Here is a 13,113-nt window from a genome sequence, read left to right on the forward strand (position 1 = left end):
ATATACACACCTTATTTATCTGAGTAAGCAGCGAATAAAACTGATCATGTATAGATAAACTAGTGTTTATCTTGAGTTCCTTATTGACTGATTTATTCCAGGAGTTGGTGATGCCACTGCGCATCCTATTCTCCATCATGTGTAGGCTAGCCCTTAAATATAGTTGTTAACAACTGGACTTTGTCAGGTGTTGTCAGTCATGATTGTCAACAACGTTTGGACCCAGCTCTAAGAGGTTCTGGAAGGTGACACAGCAAACCCGGTAGAAAAATGGAGTAGAGAACAGAGGCAGAACTGCAGCTGAGTCAACTTCGATGTGTTCAAGAAGCTGGATATGCTGAAAAATAAATGTGCTTAGTATTTCTAGAAAGTTAAACGTTGCCATTCTTGAAATACACTTCTCAGAGGAGTCACAAAGCCTTTATGCTTGAAGCGTTAAAGACCTAAAATCAACCCTTAGTGTTATAAAGAATTGGGGTATTGCTGAAAGGTTAGCCACTTTCTAGCTGTGTCATGCTGGGAAGGGCATTTAAAGTCTTGGCCTCAGTTTTTTCATCTGTTAACTGGGTATAACAATAGTTGCCTGTCTTAGAAGGTGATAGTGAGGAATAAATGAGCTAATATATAGATGAAGTGCTGCAAATAGTTTCTGGCACATAATAAATGCTGTGTACGTTTGTTAACATTGTTTCAGGGATGCTATAATCACTCTATATAATGTAACAAATACTAAAACTGTGCCAAAGAATGCTCTCAATGAAAACTGTGTTAAAGTAAGTTAATCCTTTTTATATGGGATAAAAATATTACTTATAACTGCACTGTATTAATTTAAGATGGCGATTCAGTTTTATGTGCCTGATGAAATAGGCCATAAGTGCTTTTTAAAAACAAATCCCAGATGGCATTTATCCTTTATTATAAAATAAAGTCTAGAAAAATAGTCATTTTAATTTTATAACAAACAAAGACACACAAAGATCAGGATGATGGATAAATGGGCCATTATTGTAATGACTAAATGGGTACCCTTTATTTTTTAATCATCTTCTCATTCTTTGCCCAATAATTTCTAAATTCTGTTGGAATGAAATTAAGGCTGAAGTTTTACTTTCATTTATATATAACTATTGAGTTAAAATTGGAAAGACTGTGAAAGACAGGATGTTATTTTTAAATATTGTTTTAATATTACTCCAATGATGAACATGTTCTTTGATAATAGGTGTGGCTGAATGTTTGCTGTAAAGGGCCAGATAGTCAATATCTGGGGTCATACATAAATATATAAAGGGCTGTAGAGTTTCTGTCACAACTGCTCACTCTGGCAGTGCAACAGGAAGGCACCCACAGGCAACACGGAAACGAGGGACGTGGTTTGTGTGCCGATGGACTGTATTTAGAGAAACAGGCAGCAGGAAGATGGATCTAATCTATGGTCCATTGTTTGCTGACCCCTGTTCTATAGATTTTCTTTCTTCTTTCCCTTCTTAATTTTACTAGGGTAAATGATACACGCACACATATGTAATCTGTACTTGCACACTCCTATACATGGGTGAATATGGACTTGAAAATCATGAAGATGAAGTACAAAAATATGCATATTAAGGAATTTAAGGAAAATAAGGAATTTAAAGAGGATATAAAGCATGACATTTTATTCAGCATTCATTGATTAAGTACCCGAAGATTCTTTTTATTAGAACCAGGTCCACCATTTTATTAGTTTTAAAAGATTTAACTTGCTTTTAATCAAAACTATTCTTAAAATTCTTTAGTCTCCAGTTAGTGTATATTATGTTACATAAATATATGTCATATGTACATTTATAAATATATGATGTCATTTAAAAATATATCCCAAATTTGAGGACCATTGAACTGGAATAAATGGAAAAAACAAACAGAAAAAAAACTTTGTTCAGAGGTCTGGGTGGTCACATTTTTTTTCTAAACTAGCTATGAAATTATTTGAAGAAACTGAGAATTCCACTGTTTCTTTGTGCCTACAGAATATTTTTTATTTTTTTTAAAACGTTAAGCCTTTCTACCTTTAATATGCATTAACAGACTTGTTCTCCACTGCACATCATGTGTGATTGCTTACAGATGAAATGAGATAATTACATGTAAAAGCACTTAATAGAGGACCTGAGCCAGTCAGTGTTTGCTATTTTTTCATCGAACCCTTGTCTGCTCATATCCATATCCATATTGTTCTCGGAAAGGTCCTGGAGAAGAACAGAGCTGCCTGCTTCTTGTCTTTTCAAGTTTACATTTCCCACTGGAAGAAGAATCAGTAGCTATCAATCTCATTTTGAGTCTTAGGGCTCATTCTTGTAAGCAACATCTTTCCTGAGGATATGATGGGGTCCACCCTATCAGGGGTGAAATCAAACAGGCCCTGACAGAAACATGTGGAGATACATCAATTTAGACACCTATTGTAAGACAGCAGGACTTCAAATTGGGCCTCAACTCTGCCCCTTGCATTTAAGGACAATTATGTATGTATGGTTGGCCCTTGGTCGTCTTCTCTGGAGGTAAAGATGATTACACTTGAATGGCTTTTGAGGAACAAAACAAGCCCAGTGCCTTCTAGTAATTGGTTTTCTCTAGGCACCACATTAGTAGGCAGTACTCTGTATTGTTCCAGTGGAATTTCTAAGCAGAAGTAATAATCCAGAATGACTTTTAGGATTCTGTATGTCAACATAAGTTTAGTACCTTTAGAGAAAATTTAATTCATTGTTAAGAAAAAAAAAAAAGTCCTCTCCATCCTATGCTAGGGAGAGTCAATACAAACTGGGCAGGAGGCCCAGTCTTTTAAAGCTAACTGGATATAATTAACAATCTACCAGGATAATACATTCTCTCGGGAGAGAATACAAGTGCCTACAATTTATTAGCTGAAAACAATTTAAACTTTATTTTTCCTTGGCTATAATATATATGTAGCTTCACTGAAGTGAAGCTGAAAAGCAAGAAAAAGTTTGCAACAATTAGCATTTTCACTGCTCTATTCCAACTCCTGAAAGAGTGCCTAGTAGGTTGTAAATACTCAATGTTATGACTATAAAGAACCACCCTGAAATTTATCTCTTGGTCTCTTAATTACCCAATATAAAAAGAGAAAGACACAAGTTGAATTTGGTGTGTATTTACATGATGTAATTAATGTACATGGATCAGAGAGTAAATTCTTGATTTTCTAATTTTTTTTTACAGAAAGAAGTCAGAACCTATTATTAACCCTCTGAGAACACAACGTAACAATCTTTGCCATTTTACTACATCCTTGAATAGGTAAGCCTCATCACAATTGTGAAAAATAACTGTTAACAATATTTTAAGTATCTTTTTTAAATGAATATAAATTTATTTTGATAAGGGAGAAATACACATGAATTCTACAGTTAATACAGTTAGGATAATTAAAACAGCACTTAATGTTTTGAATGATTTAATAGTAAACAGATGAAGAGATCTTTTTCTGAACTAAGCCTCACTTCTGCTATGACTACCAATAACAGTAGTGTTTTCTCAGCATCTACTATGTGCCAGACTTGGTCCTTTATGACTTACTTTGCATAACTTAAATCATTTATTCCTACAACAAACAACCCCATGAGTAAATAACAGGGATCATCCCATTTTACAAGTTAGGGGCATGAGGCAGAGAGGAGGCAGGCAGCTGTAATTCACCCAAGGTGGTATACGGGGTCTGGGAGCAGCAGACACGGAAAGAACACCAGCCCCAGCTGCTATTGTAGGAGTAGTTTCACGTTGTGATAGAAAAGTCTAGCAATCAGGTCCACCTATGGTATGAGTTTGTTCTATCTGAATTTATAGAAGAAAAAATATATAATGTACTTACCGAAAAAGCCATAGTAGGCAAACATTTATTTTAGGTTTGTATTTGTTACTTTATAATTGTCGCATGAATAAATAAAGAAATGTATACACTTAGTTCAGTTTACAAGCAGAAATAATATTTTTCTTTACTCTAGATCTTTCTTTAAACTCAAAATTCCTATAATAAAAGGAGAATAATCTTACAGAAAGACTACAAATGAATGATTTTTTATTCTAGGATATGAATAATGCATTTTAATCTAATTTCTTTTTATTAGAGGTACTGAATATCCCATTTTAAATTGGCCACAGCAATATATGCTGTACTGCTTTTATTTCTTCATTATTTTATTTTTAATCAAGAAAAATTACAAAATTTTCAAAGAGTAATATAGGAAATTTATAATAAATAACCTAAGTATAAGTCCCATGGATTAAGCCAATGCTGACAGTCAGCTTTGTTCAAATCTTTTTTAAATTTATAATTGCATTATAGTCTATACACTATTATATTAGTTTCAGGTATGCAACATAGTGATAAGACACTTATATACCTTATGGAGTGATCACCACATATGATGTTCAAATCTTTTCTAAAGGAATAAACCATCACAGAAGAACAAAAACTCGCCCTGCTCCCTTTCCTTTCTTCCTAAAAGGTGCACAATCTTGAAGATGATGTAACCTTCTCTTTGTCTGTTCGATACTTGAATGACATGTGCATGAAACAATATACCATATGATTGATTACATCTTAAGAGTTTACATAAATGGTATCATACTCTAGATATTCTTTTGCAGCTTGCCTTCACCTAACATTATATTGAAAGCTCCATCCATTTTGATATAGGAGGATCTGGTTGACTCATTCTGTTAGCAAGTTGATTCATTTTAATGTTTCAATCATCTGGTGCTTAGTAGTAATTTAATATTACTTTTAAATTACTTTCAGCATTTTGAAGATGGTTTAAGCATGGCTATCAAAGCATGTTCAGGAATCCAAAGTTCTTAATACATTACGCCATGACAGTTGGGTTTATGTTTCATTTTTTTTTCTCATTAGAAAAGCCCCCCTTTTTATCGGCTATAATGATCTTGCTAACTAATGGGACTCATGATTCACTGATTTTGTCATAACACAATAACTGAAATATGATTTATTTCCCCATTGATGAAATGCTGACTATTCCTAAAAACAAAATACTACCTTTGAAATTAAAAGATACTTAAAAGAAAAAGTCTTCTTTGCCCCATGTTAATAGCTTATATTATTTTCAAAAATCATGGGAGAAAGAACCTTTTTTTAAAAAAAAAATGATTTTTCCTAATTTTCTCAAACACCCTTAATTCTAGAATTTAAGGTAAAATAAATGTCAATGAACAGTAGTAAGATTTATAGATATAGAATCTTTCATATATCTATAGGGGAGAAAGAAGAGATAAACTAACATTTGTTGGGCAAATATGAGTAAGTGCAAGATATTATGTAAGCCTCACAGGTCAGAAGTGCATGGCAATTTTGCAGATGAGGAAGTCGAGGCCCAAATATGTCTGGTAAGTTGCTCAAAATCACATGGTAATTGCAGAGCCTGAAGTCAAACTCATTGCTCTCAGACTCCAAAGTTACAAAGCCGACCAGAAAAGGATTGGGAGCACCTAACCTATTTGACACAAAACTATCGGTTTAACTCATTCCACCAAAATTTATTTGGATCCTTTTATGTAAGTTGAGAAGGCTGATGTTAGAAAAACAAAGAAGACACAATATCTACCTACAGTGAGAAAACAGGCCATTGGGAAGAGCAGTGATTCATTCGGCGATACCATATATGTTACTATTTCATTAGATACCTCTCTATTTTGCTTTGTTATCTTGACATTGTTTAACTTTGCAATCATCGAACCGTGCCAGTTAAATTAAATTGAATGGGATAACAGGAATGAAAATGCTTTATAAAAGTCTTTGCAGTCATTTGCTAATATTACTAATTATTCTGTAAAATTTAGAATTAAAAATTTCAAACCTAGTACATTTAACTCTAAATGTAAAAGTTGATATATCACCATCTCTTGGGCACAAAAGCCCCCTGTAAACATTATTGAGTAGTAATCAGCCCTGACAATTGGTTTCATTCCACCGTCAATTAGAGACATATTATTTAACTTGCTTAAGTCTCATAGCACCAAGATCATGCCTGTCCAGAATTTGCTGTTTCTCATTATCTCTGCTTATATCATTGGAATTCACTCTCTCACCTTGACTCCTGCAGTAGCCTCTTGTGCTCAATCTTTCTGACCACTCATCTGTTGGTCATTTAGTGTGGCCTTTAATAGATCTTAATCCATTGATAGGACTCTTGTTCACAATTCACCAGTGGCTGCCCATAACAGTCAGAATAATTCCCACACTCATAACTGTGATCCAGCAAGATGCTATATAACCCGTCTTCTACCTCCCTGACATCATCTCAACATTCTCTCCTCCCACTGAGAGGAGAGACTAGTGATGTTCTGAGCTGTGTCTAGAGTAGTGTCTTTATCTTGGTGGACCCTCACTTGTTGAAGGGCTGAATGAGTATGCAAAGGTTACTATCGAAGGAACTCAGCACACAGTATCTTTAATGCACATCAGTGATGGTTGTTGCCCTTTTGAAGGTTCCTTCAGTTTGTCTTAATGGAGTGCAACAATTCTGAAATGCTAAGAAGCTTTCATGGATGTTTCTGACACATAATTTTATAGCAGTATGACAAAACTTTATTCTACTAATATGTAATCTTGAATCTTAATAGAGACAAATCAGGGACAAATTAGAATGAGAAAACCATTTTAAAAGAACAAAAAATATTTATTTTATTATTCCATGCAGGACTTTTATCTATACAACAAGATTTGGTATATCCTGACATTGCTTAGAGTTTGCTTTATTTTCAGAATAGATTTCTATTTTTCATCATTTATAGATGGTGAAGTCTAGCCTTTAGACAATTTTCTATAAAATAGGATGATTGTTTTTATTTTTTTCAATATTCCTTAGGAGCAGCACTGGATGAGTGTTTACATTGTTGAGAACATTTGGCAAGAGAAAGACAAACAGTAGGACCACAGTACCCCAATGACTAAGGAAAAGAGAAAGAAAACGTATTGTCACCATGCTCTCCGAAAATAAGTACCTTGATTTGTGCTGATTACTGTCTCATCAGCATTCAGCTCTGGTCCATGGCACTCTATGTGAACAATTTTAAAGGCATATTTAACATTCTAAAAATAGATTCTATTGGCAAATTAGGATGTCAGACAGTCCCTTTATGAAAGCCTATCCTAATCTGTCCTGTCAGCCTGCAGGCATATCCAGACCTCAGACTATTCTGGCTCCTGGGGAGCAAGAACATATTCCAGGGGTGAGGTCTGAAGAGGGGTGTCTCATGGTTAACTAGAGACAGAAAGAGGAGAATTGCCCACATACTCCAGCAGGAGTTAAAATAACAATAACAGTCCTCCTACTTAACAGGCTGACTCAGAAGCACATTCTACTGACTTCTCGGCAGTTCCGAGCAGATTGTTTGGGCTGCAGTTCTGCAGGCAGAGGTGGGCACCACCTGCTGAAAGGCTGTAGTTCTTGCTAGGAGGGTGCTGTTAGTAAGTCTTGCCTTTTAACAGTTTGGCCACACGGAGATAGGAAAAGACAAAAATTTGGTGCTGATGAGCTCTACGTTGTTCGAATACTTAGAATAACAGAATGGTGGTCTAGGTGTGGATATTATGCATTTAGTTCCTTTACTGGCCATGAGTATAAATCACTTTCTGTGGGAGGTCTTGTAAGTTAAATCTCGCTGGATGTTTGCCTTCAAAAAATTCTGTACAACAGTTGTGGCAGCCTTATCTCGGTCAATTGGGAAAGGCCTTGAAGCCAATAGAAGTCTGGTTTTTGCTTAAATAGAAGGAGAAAAATTATTATGTGGTTACTGAGTTACCTCATACTCCAAGGGCTCCCTCAGCTCAGCCTCCCGTACATTTACCTGTACCCTTCAGTGGCCGTGGGTGAGTATGCTTTATCCTGATTCTTATAACCCGACTCTCCTGCATGCATATGGCATCATGTGGTTTTTCATATACATCAGATCATTTATTTTTGCTACTTAAAATTTTCCTGTAGTACAAAGGTCTGAACTCATTAAAGGCCTTTTTCAAAACAGGGCTCCAAGCAACCATTTCTGGACAACCTCAAATCCCTCCCACTTATTCAACTGCCTTTCCTTCATTCTGACCACAGCAGCTCAAATGTCATTTCTTCTATGAAGCTCTCTTCTCCAGCCCTCAAATGGCATTAATTGTGCCTTTGGGGGAGAAGGGGCTTTCATCATCTTTTAAACATCCCTCGATGACCAAAAAATCATCTTGGTGTATAATTATTTTCACCTCTGCCTTTGTCCTCAGCTCTGTGAAGTCCTCAAAGGCAAAAGTTCTGTCTTTTCTATATTTGTGCCTCCAGAACCATGTTATTAGATTTGAAAGAAAAAATAGTATTTTTTAAAATGTTAATAGTTAATAACAATAATAAATAATGAGTAGATATGATTGAAAGTGTAAGTGGTAAATAAATAAGGGATCGAGGAGGTGAAAAAGAAATGAGCCATAGCCCTATGCAGCATATTTACCAAACAGGTTTTATGGTGGTGGTTTTATTTTTATTATATTTTTGTCATTTCTTTTGTATGTGTGGTTTTTGTTTGTTTTGGATAGGGAAAAAAGACTATGTTTATACTCAGAAAGTAAGGGAAGGAAGAAGCTGACACTGTGAGACTACAAAGGCATATTTAAGGAAAAGAAGCTTTGGAGGAGGCAGGAAATGATATGCTAAAGAGCAAATAGAGAGACTAATATTAATAAAAATGAGGGCCACCTATTCCTCTAAAGAAAAGTGAAGACAAGGAGGGGAGTTGAAGAGGGTTTAGGGAGATTGGAAGTAGACTCTTGTATAAAGGCTTCAGTTTCTATCATCGCAAGAAAAACAGAGCTCACACTTTGTCCTTGCCAAACATCAGACTGTCAGATTCTCTGAAAATGATTGCAAGTCTGTGTTGACCACAAAGCAGGTATTACAAGAGGACCAACCTGAGGGCTGGGCCATCTTTGCTCTATCCGTACCAGGCCAAAAAGGGGGCATGGAGAGAGTGATTTAAGAGGAGCACAGGAAATGATCTTTCCTCTTTGCCACCTCACTTTCCCCACTCCGACACCACCTGCTCACTGCTGTCAGGAGGTGCTGTGCAGGCTGTTCCTTGGGGATAGTTACTTAAATTTGTTTTATTTAACCCTATTACTTCCATTAGTCTCATCCTTTTAAAAAAATGTCATTATGCTTTTCTTCAGACCAAGTATATAAGTTAGGATTGGCTAGCTGCTGAAACAAAGAGATCCAGAAATGTGCTGAAACTTTATTTCTGGCTCTTTGAACCAACGGGGTGAGTGTGTGGGTTGGGAGGCTGTCTGCCCTCTTCATAGTCAATCAGGAATCCCGAATTCTTCCATTTGTGGCTTTACTTTGTCACTTCCTTCATCCAGCTAGAAGAAGGGCAAAGAGCAGAGAAGCACATGGGAGTTGTAGAGAGCCAAACCTAGAAGCGGACATATCACTTCTGTTCACATTCCATTGGTTGGAGCTGAGCCACATGAGCACACCCAAGGGCGCTCCTGCTGTGTGCTCAGGAAGAAGGTGGAAGAGAGTGCGGCAAACTGCTAGCAGTCTCTGTTACACCAGGGCAGAAACCTGTCTACAGAATTAATATATTTGAACATTTGGATCAAAAAGCTCCAGCCCTGGTAGAGTAGATGCCAATCACACCAGAGAGATAGAACTGTGAATTATAATTTCAGTGTCATATCAAAATAGTGAATGTATTTGATACATCTGTTTACCAAAGTTAATTCTTACAGTAGGACCCAAATAAGGTATTTTTCAAACCCTTCTCATAGAAATATGCATTATGTCCAAAAGGATAATAACAAAAAATTATAGTGCCTAGTACTGCTTACTTTTCTTCAATAACTTATTGCTAAATCAATCAATCAATCAATAGATGTAGAAAGCTTCATTAGGAAAAAATAAGTATTTGTACTTTCATGAATTTCCAAAATTCATCAGAAAAAGACACGAATTAGGATAGTCTAAGTTCATTTTGAACTGAAGGATGTGCCCTTTTAAAGAAAAATAGCACGCAAAGGTAAAATAATGAGCAAAGATTTTGAAAAAAATGTGATGTGTTGATGAACTTACGAATATTCATCTGTAGGCCTCACATCACATTTTGTATTTGCTCTCTCTGTGCTGTTTGTTCAGATGGTGGTAACATTGCTATTTTTTTGGAGGGTAGCAGTGCATCTGATTGTTCTATATGTATAGCATATTGTGTCCGTGTTGAGTCAAAGCCATTCCACCAGCTAAATCTTCTACAAAATCAACTCTGCTGCTAAATAAATGTCACCGTTTCAGTTTCCTGTGACTGCAGAATGCTTGTTTTTTTGTGTGTGTGAAAATACTGCATTGCAGTGAGTGTATGATCAACTGGTTTTTCCTTGAAGGTTTAAAACTCCTTTCTTTTTGAGAGTAAATAGCAATTTAATCAAGTTTTCATGGCATCCAAGAGCATTTTAAAATGAATGTACCCCAATAAAACTGGCCTCTTCTGCAAGTATATACAAAAAGGCAGTTAGGTGCGTCAGCCTGGGGGAACAGAATGAAGGGTGATGAGAAAAAATCCACCACGGCTGAACCTGGAGGCTGAGACCTTAAAGCGTCTCTGTCAGATCTTTCTTCCTGAGAAGTATAATGACTTACTTGAACCTGCCAATTCCTGCGATTAATTTTTCCTCACCCACCCCCTGCACTTTTTTGTAATGAATTTCAAGGACTCCAGTCATACCGTGTGCACAGTAATTACTACAGAAGGCAGTTTGATTCCGAGACAGCTGAGTCTCTGTAAGAGAAATTTAGAATTTACTAAAGCACATACTTTAGTGAGGGGGTGCCAAGGCTTGAGTCATTTAAAAGCATTTTGAATGGGTTCTAGGAAAGATCCAGTAGTAATCAATCCTGAGTGAAAAGCAGAGGGCAAAACAATCAAAAAGACCCTTTTCCAAGACGAATTGCCGTGGTACCCGAAAGTTCTTGCTACAGGGAAGCAGTGTGTAAGCCTTTTTGTTTTGGTTGGTGTATTCCTTTGTGGCATATGTTTGCAACTGGAGTGGGTCTTATTTTTGGAACCTAAGAATTCTAAAGCACACTGTTTTAAAATCAAGAGGAATTGAAACATATATAGCAACATAAGGTAATATAACACATTACACATGCACACACGCATATAATATATATAAAATATCAATGGATCATTTAATTACACACTATAAAAGTGTTATTTGAATGGAACATGGGGACTGGGAAATTAATTCTTCAGTGAAGCTCTGTAGGGAAATACCATACTGGTGGATAATCTTAATAATAAAAAGCTAATATGCAAATGGTCATTATGCATGATTAGCAGGAGGCTTTGTCTCTTGCCCGGCAGCTTGACGGGGGATGTGAGGCTGCGTCCTGAGCCCCCCGCCTGGCGGGGTTTGATGGGGGTGGGGCCGGCCGGGTCTGGGTCTTGCCCAATGGGGATGGGGCCAGCTGGGTCTGGGTCTCATGCGATTTTGAGACACGTGTGGGTGGGCGGGGACTTGACTCTGGGCCCTGTGGCAAGCCCAAGACTCTGACAGGAGGGAGATTTTCATATACATTTTACTAATTTTCTTTCATCTCTGACACTTCTATTGTAGAGAAAGGGCAAATAGCAATATTAAAATATTTCATCTAATTTATTCCCTTTTAATGTGCATGAATTTCATGCACCGGGCCACTAGTTTATATGTAATTTTCTCACTGGAGAGTTGAGTAATAGCAGTGTACAGTTTAAAATATTTGTATATAGAGAATACATAGGAAACCCTTCTAATTTATATTTTTCACGATGGTTTAAATCATGACAAGCCTATCCTGCAACTCTTGTTTCTGGCACTCAGAACGTCCTGACTTCTAATCCGCTCCGCACCCGGTGAGCAGCGCTGCCAGCATTTCTCAGCCGGCCAGTGGAGGGGCTTCCTGAACTCTGTTTTGGGTCTTGCCCTGCTGTGCTCTGCTTTTCACACAGCACCATCTGGTCTTCCAAACGGTTATTACCACTTGCTCAGAATCCTGAAAGGGGTTCTCATCATACTTTTCCCCAGTTTCGTTGACATATAATCGACATATAACACTGTATATGTTTAAGGTGTACAGTGTGTTGTTGATTTGATGCACTTTTATATTGCTAAGTGACCACCAACACAGCATTCACTAACACCTCCATCATGTCACATAATTACCATTTATTTGTTGTGCTGAGAACATTTAGATCTACTCTGTTACCAACTTATAAGTATATAATTATTGTGAACTATAATCATCTGTACATTGGATCCCCAAAATTTACTGGTCTTAAAACTGTACCCTTGACCAACATTTCCCTATTTCACCCCTTCCCATCATACTTAGAAATAAATCCAAACGCATGACCTGGCTCTCCTTAGCTGTCATACCATTCTTCCTTATCTTACTTCAAGTCAGACGCAAACACATCAAGCTCATTCCCACCCTAGAACCTTTATACCTAAAGCACATATTTCCTTCTTGGAACATTCTAACCCCAGTTCTTTGTACAGCTAGCACCCTCCACATCATTTGAGTCTTGCTTTTGAGCTTACCTCTTTGAAGATGCTTCCCTGAACACCCTATTGAAAATAGTGCCTTTCTCATGCCTTGCTAGCTTCTTCTCATCTTAAATTTTGTATTAAATATATTAAATTTAATACGTTAACATTAAATAATACATTTTATGTATTTTAATGAAGTGCTTGGTTCCTGTATGATTACCTCATCAAAATGCAATTTTTTTTTTAATATATTTTATTGATATTTTACAGAGAGGAAGGGAGAGAGATAGAGAGCTAGAAACATCGATGAGAGAGAAACATCGATCAGCTGCCTCCTGCACACCCCCCACTGGGGATGTGCCCGCAACCACAGTACACGCCCTTGACCGGAATCGAACCTGGGACCCTTGAGTCCGCAGGCCGACGCTCTATCCACTGAGCCAAACCGGTTTCGGCAAAATGCAATTTTTATAAGGATAGGAATTTTGTATGATCTGTGGCACATTGAGAGACTTCCCTGTGTCTCA

General features: G+C 36.9%; 1 protein-coding gene across 18 annotated transcripts in view; it reads left to right on the forward strand.

Annotated features, from left to right (window-relative positions):
• Positions 1–13,113, forward strand: part of MAP2 (microtubule associated protein 2) — a 238,807-nt gene that overhangs the window by 151,828 nt on the left and 73,866 nt on the right. For all 18 annotated transcript variants that reach the window (XM_080667398.1, XM_080667404.1, XM_080667391.1 and 15 more), the window contains one exon: positions 3,232–3,309. The gene's annotated coding sequence lies outside the window, so the exon portion shown is untranslated. The remainder of the gene's footprint in view (positions 1–3,231; positions 3,310–13,113) is intronic.

Source organism: Plecotus auritus (assembly GCF_963455305.1).
Source record: "Plecotus auritus genome assembly, chromosome: 5".
Classification (NCBI taxonomy): Eukaryota; Metazoa; Chordata; class Mammalia; order Chiroptera; family Vespertilionidae; genus Plecotus; species Plecotus auritus.